Raw genomic sequence first — 13,659 nt, 5'->3', positions numbered from 1 at the left:
TTCACATGTTCCAGAAGGCATTTCTGCCAAAAAACGCATTTTGATTTAAAAAAAGTTTACGTACAAATGGCTCTCCTGTGAAGTAGTCATGTGCGACATATGCCTAGTTTCCTGAAACGAGTCACATGTGAATCCTTAAAGAGATGGGTGTGAACGATGCTGAATGGGTGTAGACAAAGAACTCTCCAGTAGGTGTCCCAAAACATTCAAGGGCCATTTTCTCAAGTGGGATTACAAGTTTATCAACTTTCAAAGCAGAATTACTTTCCCATTGTACCTCAACTGCAGTGTTGATACATATGACCGAATCCAGGTGGTTGGTCACATTTTTATTCAGCGTAGTATAAAGCTAATTTGGATGAAGAGAATGTATCATTGATCTGCATAGCTCTTACCTGTTAGGAACACTTGATACCAATGCTGCCTCGGACCAGAAGGAATGAAAGAATCTGAACTCCTCGGAATTTCCCTGGAAAAGAAGATGTTTGGAAGGATTTAGGTGACATCACTAAACGACTGTCAATGTTTTTAATACCCACTCAGAACCAACCATGTGATGATAATAGATGTGGTAATATGATCATCTGTGACATCTTCATGGGGAGGCTGTCAATGCCACACACAGGCTGCATCCCATATTCCCTATGGGCCCTGGTCAAGTAGTGCACTTTGTAGGGAACAGGGTGACATTTGAGACACAACCAAATACTATTGACCAAGTAATACTGAAGTTAATTTCTTCACTGATTGTAGAGAACACCAAAATACAAAGATCCTATGCCAGTTTAGAGCAGGACGATGATAGGAAGGATGGTTTTCATTTCATTACAGTGTCCGCCCAAAACACCTGCACAAATATTTATATAGTGACAGTTTTCTCCATATACTGTACAGTCACTGTTATTTGCATTGTTGGTTTGTAAACAAGCACAGCCCCAACTCACTCTCTCTATCTCTCTCTCACACATACACAGTCTCTCCATTCTCAGTGTCATCCTTTCTCTCTTCCTCTCTCCGTCTCACCCTCTGTCTGTGAGTAGTCTTAATTGATTTGTCTTCAGCCGCGTAGCGATCGACAGCTGGGAGATAATGGGGAAGTAAAGGAACACAGACGAGCCCCGGAGGACCAGAAAGAGAGCTCTTCCTCACCAACGACACACACACTCACACACACGCTCGGTCACACACCAAATGGTGGGGAATAATTCAGTCCCGGCTTGTATTGTGTCCTTTGTGTTCCACCCACGCCGAGCCTTCAGTCTATTTTACCAGTACTTTAATATGCAAAATCATCTGTTTACTCTCCAAAAGATCAAAGTAGGTTCTAAAGATTTCTAAAAATCACTTCCTTCATTATGCAAGCCAACAAGGAGTGGCAGAGTGTGCTTCTCACGCCCAGCATTGGAGCATACTGATTAATTAGCTTGTATAATTAGCTTAATGACATAGAGAAACATGGCTCCAGCCACCCAAGAAGTTATGCTAATGATCTCCTGTCTATAGCAATTAAAACACCCATAATTTCAGCACCAAAATAGTGTAGTTCAGAACTATGAGCTGGTAGGCTTGTGTTGTAAGGTGTCACAGCATTGTGTTAGCTGTGTGTTAGCTGTGTTAGCTGATAGCATTGCTGATAGCAATGTGGTAGCAGATAGGCGCAGTGCTGAAAAGTACAGGGGCTGGATTCACAAAACACTACTTCCGAAAAAACCCGTAAGATGTTTAAGGAACAAAATAAGAAAGTTCATAAGATTGTTCGTAAGTGCAATTCCTCAAAATGTTCTTAGGAATTCATAGTTTTTTTTAGGAACTTAGTAAATATCTATATCAATAACTTTATTGAGTTACAGCAACGTTCCTTAACTCTCCTCATAAGTCTATAGTGGGCAGTTTAGAAGACATGTCTTCTTAAGAATGTGAATCTGTGAATTGTCAATCTGGGCCCAGGTTTCTATAGCTATCTCCTTTAAACAGAAACCATTGCCAACTCATGGTCCATATTATGACAGTACAGTGTCCCTATTAGGATAGCCTCAGAGTCACAAAGACTTTGTGTCTCAGAGTTGCAAGTCATGTGAAAGAATAGAGAAGTAATTTCTGTGTTTCAGAGCTGCTGAAAACAGTAGAGTTTCGCAAACACATCACAATCAATATAGAGAAGCAGAGGTGTATTCATTAGTTCACAATGTAAAAAAACAACAAAAACAACAAATAAACAACATTTTGCAACAAAATGAGAGTTGCTTATTGGTCAAGTTAAGGTAAATCCTCCCCTTTTTGACCTGTTTTCTTCTGTTTGGCTCCTCGTAAATACACCCCAGGTGAAGAAAGGTGGATAGCCTCTTTACTTGGCTGTGCAACATCTTTATCTCAATTTGTAAAACATGTTTTATCTACTGATAACAGTGGCTATGGAACATAACTAGGCCTACTGTATATATATATATATATCTATATACCCCTGATGCAAAATGTATAGAATATATCTCTGAACATAGACAGAAGTACAATACTTTCATCTTAGGAGACAAACAGCTTGAAAGCAGTCAGTCATCAAAAACCTGCCACACACCCTTCTACCGAAAACACACACACACACACACACACACACACACACACACACACACACACACACACACACACACACTGTTGGGGAATAATCAGAATTGGTTGGTAACATAGGTAAGATGTTTTATATTCATCATATGTTTGTAAGTTACTTCTCATCAGAATGTTATTTTTGTATAATACTGTGGCGGGGTTGCAGTATCTGTTCTATGTCAAGACTAAGTTGTTTGGGCCGGAGAGAGGGGAGAGGTCAAGCGTGTATCTCTTGGCTCCACAATGTCTGTGTGCCAGTCAGTGTGTCTCTGTGATCTTGTCAAGATAGGATGGATTTGATATATGCCTGTTGATATGGAGGATTGGTTTATGGTTCTGAGTTTGAGAAAATAACATAGTTTAGGAGACCAAGCTGAACGATAAATTATGCCCATGCTGTCTCACTATGTGTCTTTGCTATAAAGGATCTCAGTTGAAATGTGTGAGGGGCTCTCAGAGAATTCATTGATAGACACTGAATTGATCTGAGAGTCACAGGGTTGTGATAGAGCTCATATAATTAAAGATGGACTTTGTGATAACTAACTCTGACTTGTGTGTGGTTTGCTCTCATGATTTGGTAAATAGAGGAAATTTCCACGACATTACACACACACACACACACACACACACACACACACACACACACACACAGACAGACACACACACAGCACATTAGGTATGCGGCAGACCACACAGAGACTATGTCTACTCTATTTCTGACAGAAAGTACTAGCATTCCCAACCACACCTGAAACATAAATCCCACATTTATGACCTTCCCATAACTGTAAGTAACGCTGAAGCACCGGGGTCAGCTCATAAAAACCACTGTGAGGGGAGAAGGAAGGTAAATCAAATGCTCATATCCTAGTACATGTCGAAAAGGCAGGTCAAGCGAACAAATATGGTCAAAAAGACGGAAGACCGTTTTTTTTTAACCATTTAACCGTGGGGTTAACCGATCCCCACGGTCATAAACGTCTGTAATTTACTATAAAACGCTGTCCGCCACCCACTAGGTGTAGACGTTATGGCGCTATCAGGCTTGGACAAACATGAGATGGGATGCTGAATATGAAACCAGGATGGTTGGTTTTGATGTAGCAAGTAGGCAAAGGGAGACTGCATCAAAATAATGTTAGCGCTAAAGGCGTTTTAACGTTCCGGGCTGCCCGTCATGCCGGACAGAGAGTTAAATCTCAATCAACTCAAGGAAACCAACGTCATAATTCAAGTTTATTACAGATACATATGAATCGAATAGAAGGATGCTCAAGATTATCCATTGATGACATTCTGATTATAATGACAATGGAGATTGGAGTATAGAGTCAAATATCCCTTTGACTTCAATGACAATCAAGTAAAACAAACATTATATTGTCATACTGTAGTTAGATACAAACATCCCAGGGTGATCACAAGTACTACTGCAAACACCCAAACACCCGCTTAGCTTCCATTTATGCTTACACTACCAAATAACATATCCACTATCCCTAGCACTTCCAAAAACATCTAATTACAACACAGAGTTGCAAACAGCCTGTCTGAGCTGTGCTGAGCTGTGTTGCCAGCAGCAGGTGCAACGAACGATATTCACTTGTGAGAGCGGAAACATCACAGTTTTAGCTGACACCATTCTGTCAGAAACTTAGGCTTGCTTGTCAGCGCTCTGCTCAAACAAGTCTATGAAAGCAAGCAGAGGAAAGGAAGGAGTTGGTTTCTCTCCCCCGGTTTTCACCCCCGACAGCTGGCTCTGTGGCGCACGACTACGTCATAAACATTTAAATCTAGTGGGATTCTGTGAATCACACGTCAGATCAATGGACATCAATGAGGTTAGTTCCGCTGTTGATGCTCAACGTCATTCATGAGAAAAGAGAACTGGGAAATACAAGGACTTGGGTGGAAAGTAGAGTGATGTGCAGCTTAAATATCTTAGAGATCCTGATTAATATGGTTGTATCACACCTGTATGTGCCCACCCGTCAAATGAGAACTCTAGCATTCAAAGATTGCACGGCACACAATTGTGACTGGACACACAATGATCTGAATTGAACAGACAATACGGATGGCATTGGCTTCTGTTCAGTAGGCAAACTGATAATAGTGCTGTAGTACTGTGGGGACAATGCCTTCACAACTTCCTCTAAATGAAGGGAGTGTATTTTGTACACCTGGTCACAACAGACACACACACACGCACACGGACACACACACACACACAAACGGACACACACACACACACACACACACACACACACACACACACACACACACACACACCAGATGTTAGGCTTAATTCCTTTGAATTAAAATGTCCTCCGGTAAGTATTTGACAACCTGCATCCCTAGGCATACTTGTGTGAATTGGACAATGTGCTGCTCAAGGCCTGCTGATGTATATAGCTTTATCTCCAAGGTAAGGAGATAACAGCACGGTACAAAAGGCTAGCTCTTTGATTTGATCTCATCTGACGTTTAAAAAGGCAGCTCGCTGCTCTGTTGGCAGCTTGCTTCCCTTAGCCCCCTCCCGATGTAGCGGCACGCTCCAGCCGAGCACCTCTACCTCGATCTACCCCTGTGCCTTTCTCCATCTCTCTCTCTCTCTCTCTCTCTCTCTCTCGCTCCCCCCCCCCCCCCCCCCCCCATTCCCAGAACGTAGGGATTAACTAGCGCCAATGGGGCATCCCACCTCTGAGGGTTGTGTTACCGACCAGATAAAAGGAGGAAGGGGTGGTGGGAGCTTTGATACCATCACTTTCCCACCTCCCCCTTCCGTCCATAAAATTTCCATCAGCACGAGTTCTCCATCAGGGCTTAAGACCACACTCCCAAAAGGGGATCATAATCCACTCAGCCAACATGATCTCAATCATTCAAATGTCACATTGGCACACCTGCTTTCAGCACACACACACAGAGAGAGAGACAGAGAGAGAGAGAGAAAAGGGAGGATGGAGAGAGGGAAAACACATTAAGGCCAAAGCAGAGGTATTAGATAAAGGACAGAAGGGCACGGCTGTCTGGCATCGGGGCTCTCAACATCCCATTCCGAAACTCAACATCCCATTCCGTTCTCACTTTCTCTTCCATCTCTCGCTCTTGCTCTCTCTCTCTCTCTTCACTCCCTCTTTCTTTTCCAGTCAACTTTGCAGAAGATGATATCGTGGATCATATTCTTTAAAAGACAATTTCCTGTCATAATATCACCTATGTCATAAAGAAGACTGTTTCAGTTTCCTCTAAAAGGCTTCGCTCTGGCACGTGAGATGCAAAGCTGTTCAGAAAGCTGCCTCTCCGCTGTCTCCTTTCCTTCACGACCACTGACAGGTAAAGTGACTGCATAGGGGGTCTGGGATATTGTTTACACGCATATGCTATTTTTAGATCAGTGATCATGAAGGAATCAAGGAAGGAAGGAAGGAAGGAGACAAGGAAGTAAATAATTTTGCAGTGTGATAGAATTGGAAATCTGCCCAAGAATGTGATTCAATCCATAGATTGAGATTGAGTGATATTGAAAACACGTGATTCAATCAAACACTGTCATAATTCTGTTATTATTCTTTCCTTCCTCATAGGCTTTCCTCTTCCATCCCCCTATTGTCCTAATGCATTACCCCTCTGAGTCATCAAACCCAAAGTCTACCCCCTTTCAAATCTCTTGAGCTCTGGGAGTACCCTGAAAAAAGTAAATAGATTTGTTTTGAAAAATCTATATAAAGCTACTTGAAGCAGCATAAATCCTGGGAAGTCGCTGCCCCATGCCACTGCTTATTAGCCGTCTGGGGATCAATTTATTACCTTCGCTTGACAAAGGAACCGAACCGGCTGGGTATAGGACTGTGTTTGATTTATGAGGAACTTGGATAGGTAGGGCGTTTTTGGGTCATGCAAATTCCGAGCAGGATAATTAATGTGCACATGCAAATGTACACGCACGCACGCGCACGCACGCACGCATGCACGCACGCACGCACGCACGCACACACACACACACACACACACACACACACACACACACACACACACACACACACACACACACACACACACACACACACAGTTGTTTACATGTAGTAGCTCACCACCTCCACTAGTCTGTGCTGTTGTTCCAAGAATGTCACCTTGCACTCCTGTGACCCACTTTGGGGCCTGGGAAGGCACTGGAACGTGACTGCCTCACCTCACCTGCGATAACTATCCTCCTCTCTCTAGTCTCCTCTGAAAAAAGGGACTGTATATCTGTAACTGAGCGCTCAAGACTCACTCGCTCTCGTTTGGATTTGTCCTCATGTAAATCAAAGGGGCTCAGACATGTGGGAGTTGGATAATGGGTTTTCAGATCCAGTAGTGGGAGATTCTGGGTTATGATACGGTGCTGTTGAGGAGCACTCCTGCTCTTAGCTGTTACAGGGAAGGGCTGATGAGTTGCATCACCTCACACTCGGCATGAAAGTGAAAGACAAACATCTCATCTGTACAGAGACGGAGGCACTTTTCAGCTGAAAACTTTGGGAGTAGATTGAAAGACAAGAGTAAAGAGTGACTGGTATCTACAATGTAATGGACAAATGTTATTATGTCCATGGTTGAATGATTTCATAATGTGTTTGTGAATCTTTAGATGTTAATCATGTGACATTTTTGAGTGTGTGCATATGTCATGTTAGACACATAACAGTTGCACATAAGTGACAGTCAGTCAAACTGTTTTTTTATTTTTTTATTTCACCTTTATTTAACCAGGTAGGCTAGTTTAGAACACGTTCTCATTTACAACTAGGCCAAGATAAAGCATAACAGTGTGAACAGACACACTGGTGCTTCTGTGTAAATAATTGAGTGTGTATATGCATGCGTGATGTACGTTTGTATGTGTGCAAATAGATTTTCCATATGAGTATTTCCTATACTGATGTGTGTGCGCACGCGTGTTTACTGTATGAGTACCTGTGTGCAAAAACAAGATGATGCCTTTCTCTCTCTCGATGCATCTTACAAGAGGGTGTAACCTGGCAGCCTCACTATTCACTACCCCATTGTCTTGGCTCCCGGCCACGCTCATCCCTCTCAATAACAAATTAGCCTGTTCCAAGCAGCACATTTCTCCCACACCTAAGGAAAGGACAGATCTTAGCTGTGTGTGTGTGTGTGCGTGTGTATGAGTGTGTGTGTTGTTCACACCACTCTTTTAGAAATAAAGAGCAGAAGACTAGCCGTTTGCTGAGTGGGCAGGGGGAGCGGAGGAGGGAGAGAGCGAGGGAGATAGAGAGAGAGTTATCTAACAGAATTAGGCAAAAACAAGGAGAACAATGGAGACGAGACCACTTAAAAATACTCTGACGAGAACCCTCTTGCAAAAAAGGATGGGTAACAACATAGCTGAATCCCTTTCCGAAGTTCTCTCCCTTCTTTTCTCCCCCTCTCCCACTCCTTTTCACTCACCCTCTCTCTCTCACACTCTCTCTCTCTATTTATTACCCTCTTTCTCTCTCTTTCTCCATCTCTCTCTCTCTTTCATATTATCACTCACTCCCTGTCCTGGGGCTTGATGAGTCTCAGTAGCCTTGTCTTAATCATGTGAGAGAGTGGGTTTAATTAACCAATGAAATAAGAGGTTTAGGGTATAGTCCCTTTAAAAGAATCTCAGTCCTCTTTAAAGTGAACTCCAGGGTAAAAAAAAGAAGCTAAAGAACCCGGTTCTCTTTGTATTCACATTGCTATGTTGGCGCAGTGGTCTAAGGCACTGCATTGCAGTGCTAGCTGTGCCACCAGAGACTCTGGGTTTGCGCCCAGGCTCTGTCACAGCCGGCTGCGACCGGGAGGTCCATGGGGTGATGCATAATATGCCTAATACGTCTGGGTTAGGGAGGGTTTGGCCGGTAGGAATATCCTTGTTTCATTGTGCACTAGTGACTCCTGTGGTGGGCCGGGTGCAGTGCATGCTAACCAGGCTGCCAAGTGCACAGTGTTTCCTCTGACACATTGGTGCGGCTGGCTTCCAGGTTGGATGCGCGCTGTGTTAAGAAGCAGTGCGGCTTGGTTGGGTTGTGTTCGGAGGAAGCATGGCTTTCGACCTTCATCTCTCCCGAGCCCCGAGTTGTAGCGATGAGACAAGATAGTAACTACTAACATTTGGATACCATGAAAAAGGGGGGTAAAACATTTTTTTGTAAAGAAAGGAACCAATATATTTTTTCCAACATGCACTCTGGGTTTTTACAAGCCATTCAATCAGAATCTTATTAGCTTCCAAAATGTAAGTAGGTATATCTAGCTGTCCGATCTTGTGATCTTGTGATCACAAGATACTATTAACAGAATAAACAGCAATAGAATGACTGCAGAATATTTGTAATTTAAAAAGAATATACAGTATATAATTTAACCTTTATTTAATTAGGCATGTCAGTTAAGAACAAATTCTTATTTACAATGACTGCCTACACCGGCCAAACCCAGACAACACTGCCCAATCACAGCCGGTTGTGAAACAGCCTGGAATTGAACCAGGGTGTCTGTAGTGACGCCTCAAACACTGAGATGCAGTGCCTTAGACCACTGTGCCGAGTGGCTACTGCCCCTTTAAGAGCTAGAAAAGATTGTCTACCCTATGTTGTGATTGTCACTAAATATATTGTCTTCTCACACTATTCAAAACCCACAATCAATAAACAGCTTATGAAGCTCTTAGCCTATAGATCACATATTGCAAACAAATTATCTGAACTAAAAACTCCACACATTTTGGGATTTCTGTGCGTCCTTGACAATCGCTAATCAATATCCAAAAACAGCACACATTTCTTTTTATTTTGTGGCACCAACGTGAGGGTTTATGGCAGGCGAAACGGTGTTGCATTAGTCCAGTGTGTGGTGTGGGAATAATCACAAACGAACCGGGGGAATTTTGTGTTCACATTGTCCTTAAAAAGGGAACTGGACTGTGGAATTGAAGCAAACCGAACTCAGACCACCTCTCGAGATGGTCTCGGTTTGGTTCAGGTGCTCTTTGAGGGGTCTGAGTTCCTTTGGAGTGTTCACACTGCACAAATAAATAAGCGAACCGCACTGGGATCACAAAAATTGTCTGAAAGGGACCAAGCTTGAGCTCGAGCTTAGAAACCTGCTTAATGTTGAGTTAGTAAGAAAGGGAGTGTGAGAGAGAGGAGGAGAGAGACCAAGTGTCAAATTAAGAGGGAGAGAGGAAGAGAGCATGAGAATGTGAGGGAGAAAGTGAGAGGGGGAGTCAAAGTGAGAGGGAGGGAGGAAAAGAGCCCAAGAGGAAGAGCGAGAGAAAGTGAGGGAGGGAAAGAGAGAGGGGGAGATACAAAAAAAGAGAGAAAGAGAGACAGACCAGTCGGAGGGGAAGACTGATGAAGTGTTCATTGTCATGGCTTGGACTCGAATCAAGTGCTTGGCCCACTTTCGCGCCAACCAGTGCCAAAAAAACAAGGCCAGACAAATTTGCTACCTTTACCAGTCTGCTTCACACAACCCTGGTATACATACGTCAACACATCAACACCAAATAGACATAAATGTGTTATCTTTTCCCCATTAGACGCGACTCAGAAAGGTGGAACAACTTGACAAATATCCTCGGGCGGATGATAGAAGGTTCCGGGGAACAAACTTCAAACGATTTCCGCATTCTCCTTGTCGGACTTGAGACGGCATCAACAGACAGGCAAGAGACGGCGAATGCCAAAACACACACAGCGCTAAGAGAGGCGGTAACACTTTTGGTCTATTTTTGTCTGGCCCTTGTCAATTGACTGTGTTTCTCGACGCATTTTAAAGATGGCAAACTTAGTATGTTTACTCTGCTTCCAAAAATTCTATTTGACTCGTAATGTATGCGCCAATCGGGTCTCACAAGCCAGCGCCGCCTCCCGGTATATCACACAAAAAACATGGAACTGTGGCTCTGGATGCAGCAGAGTCTGTGTAAATAGGACAAGGCTTGAATATTTCACAGGCTGTGTGTGTTTATAAGTCTTCGCATGGTCTTTCTATTCAACATTGAATCTTCATAAAAGAAAACAAAAAGCTGTGAAGATGTATACATGAATAAGATAGACTGTGTACAATACCCATCATGCATCATTCACACACAATCAGTGTCTTTCTTTTTTAAGTGAGTGATATTCTATACACTCATGGTTGTTATACCTAAGCCTATTTTATGATATCAAGATCATAGGAATTTTGCACAGAAAGAATGTTAATTCCACAACCACTTTAACAATAGTTTTCAGCACTGTTCAGCATCTTCATTCCAGATGAATGATTCCTGAGCAGATGATTTTGAAAAGGTCAAATTAACAGGAAACTAACAACATAACACAAGTGATTTACCATGCCTCAAACCTCTAACTAGATATTTAGGCACTGTTTTCCATTCATGGTATAGGAGAATGGAACGACTAAGTCCAATTCCAAGACCCTAACACAGTGTGTTGTCATGTTCAAAACCAGGTGCATTATGGGACAGGAGAAGGGGATCGGCAATGTAAAACATTTCATAGAAATGAATGTGCCCCATTGTCTTCTTCTACCTAGTCATCATTCTCTCTCTTGCTCTCTCTCTCTCTCTCTCTCTCTCTCTCTCTCTCTCTCTCTCTCTCTCTCTAATCTTGTGACTAGGAGAAGGGAGGGAGGGAGAGAGGGAGGATAACATACTGAGCGACACACTCCTGCTCTTGTGATTAGGAGAAGGGAGGGAGTGAAGAAGGGAGGGTGAGACAGGCTGCCTCTGCTCCGATGCCCAATTACACAGAGCCATAGGCAGGTAAGGTCAAGAGCGGTGCGCTTCATGGGATCTGATCTGGGACCTGTGATGGAGTGGAAGGTACTACCTCCCCGCATCACCATGATGGACAATATATATATATATATATATATATATATATATATACACAAAAGAGAAGGGCGTTGGCTGGGGAGTGATGGACAGGCAGACAGACAGAAGGGGAATGAAAATATGAAAGTGAGATGATATTTGAAAGCGGTGCCGATTTCTCATTATCAACTTTGTGCGATTACTAATGCCGGGTCCAGTCGAGTGGAGGGGAGCACCAGTGCTTAATTAACGCGATAGCCAAATGCCAAAACCTGTTGAAATACCGAGATGAGGGATTAGCCCGGAATGACAATGCTCCGATCAGAATTACTTCTCCCACTCTCTGATTAGCTTCTCAAAGAATAAATAGTTGCTCGTTGGCGCAGTCTCCTCGTCGCGTTCCTTCAGCGAAGCTCGCCGTCGTTCCTTATTTTGGTGTGGCTCCATTTGTCATCTTGACCTCAGTTGTTCCATTTCCATCATGATTTAAAGAAATTACACTTTTTTTCTTAGGTCAGCCGTGTTTTTTCTGAATGGGATGAATACTAGAAGCATTTGTCCAGGTACTGGAGCTAATCCTGCATTCCGTATGTCGGCCAACATCATTTACTGTACAACATTTACCACAACGTGCCCGCGGCAAAACTAGAATGCACTGGCGGTTGCTCCATGATGTATTTACAGCATTAGAAACGTGTTACCAAATGGATGTGGGGCTTGAGCTGAACACACGTGGCTCTCTAGCTTGCATTCAAACTGCAATCTGGCAGATAATAACAGTGTATGTAGATTTCTATATTTTAACATGGGCAAAGTATTGAATTTACCTAACATTTTTCTATGGTTATCTAAGAACTTTAGATGAAAAAGAGTTAAAGAGGTTATTCAAAACTTTTGCCTTCGGGACAAAAAGGGGTCCCCTAAATGGACTGAAATATTGCCCAGAAATTAAAAATGATTGTGTTTGGTCACACTTTACTTGGTTATGGTTAGGGTAAGGATTAGAATAAGGGTTAGGATAAGGGTTAAGGTTAGAGTAAAGAAGAAGCTAAGGGGTTAGTTTAGGGTTAGGATAAGGGTTATGGGCTAGGGTTAGTAAATATGTTACTGATATTCTGTAGAGCATCTACAGATGGACTATCCAAATAAAGTGTTACCGTGTTTGGTAAAAAAAAAATCTATATTATACCATGTGTGTACAGTATATGAGAAACACTCAAGCAAAACTCTGAGGTAAACAATACCCACTAAACCTTCGTACAGCCTCTTTAATCGGGGGAAAGTTGTGTTTCAAAGGAAGCCTCCTTTCCTTAGGGGGGAACGTCCTCCCCTAGCATAACAAAAATATCAAAATCAAATAGCCTTTTTAGACGGAAGCCCAAATCCCAGAGCCAAAGGGAAAGAGCAGCTACCATTCAAAGAGCAGAGAAGAACATGCTGAGGCATCCCAATGTTTGTGTTATCACAAGAGCCATTGGGAGGCACCAGAGACAATTCTAGGGATGAGGGAATATCTTTCAGTGTTATTTTAAGTAGTAACACTTTCTTTTAACCCCCCCCCCCCCCCATCCATCTTCCTATGTTCACTCTCATCACAGACAGATGATGTCAGCTGTTGAGAACTGACATTACACCATCATGATGATAAGATGTTTCTGTACAGGAGGTAGTAAGCTACCAGTACGGACAGCCAATGTCAGTTATTAATTGTCCATTTGGATTGAAGTGAATGACAATAAGATGGTTGATTCCAAATGGAAGCATTTGCATTAATTAAGGGTATTAACCTCTTCATCACTGACTATTCCGGATGTATAGACCATCTCCTAAATAATAATAATGTGTGTGTATTTCCCAACTTACTTCATATTCATGATTCATTCAGAATTATCCGTAATCATGGTAGCATTAATGTAGACTTGTTTACGAACATATTCTATTCTTTTTTATAATAAAAGTGACACAATACATTATTTCTCATTCATTTCTATTGGACACAACCAAAATGAACTACAAATGTATTCATAAGCTTGATGTAGTCATAAGGGTACTATGAATATGGGACCAAATATGAAACTGTATTTAAAAATAATCTTTAGGGGTGTCAATCATTTTGACCCTTACCTTTTCGAGATATGTTTTTATTACTTGTTAAACAGAATCTCTTTCTCTGAGCTATTGTATTAGTAAAAAATAAT

At 42.4% G+C, this 13,659-nt stretch overlaps 1 protein-coding gene across 1 annotated transcript in view; it reads right to left on the bottom strand.

Moving 5' to 3' along the window:
• The window catches only part of LOC139378982 (receptor-type tyrosine-protein phosphatase delta-like), a 579,926-nt gene that overhangs the window by 381,453 nt on the left and 184,814 nt on the right, over positions 1-13,659 (bottom strand). The window contains exon 4 of the mRNA XM_071121647.1: positions 396-469. The gene's annotated coding sequence lies outside the window, so the exon portion shown is untranslated. The remainder of the gene's footprint in view (positions 1-395; positions 470-13,659) is intronic.

The sequence above is a fragment of the Oncorhynchus clarkii genome, chromosome 21 (assembly GCF_045791955.1).
Source record: "Oncorhynchus clarkii lewisi isolate Uvic-CL-2024 chromosome 21, UVic_Ocla_1.0, whole genome shotgun sequence".
Lineage (NCBI taxonomy): Eukaryota > Metazoa > Chordata > Actinopteri > Salmoniformes > Salmonidae > Oncorhynchus > Oncorhynchus clarkii.
Note: the sequence above shows the minus strand (reverse complement) of the source record. Positions and strands in the feature narration are given on the sequence as shown.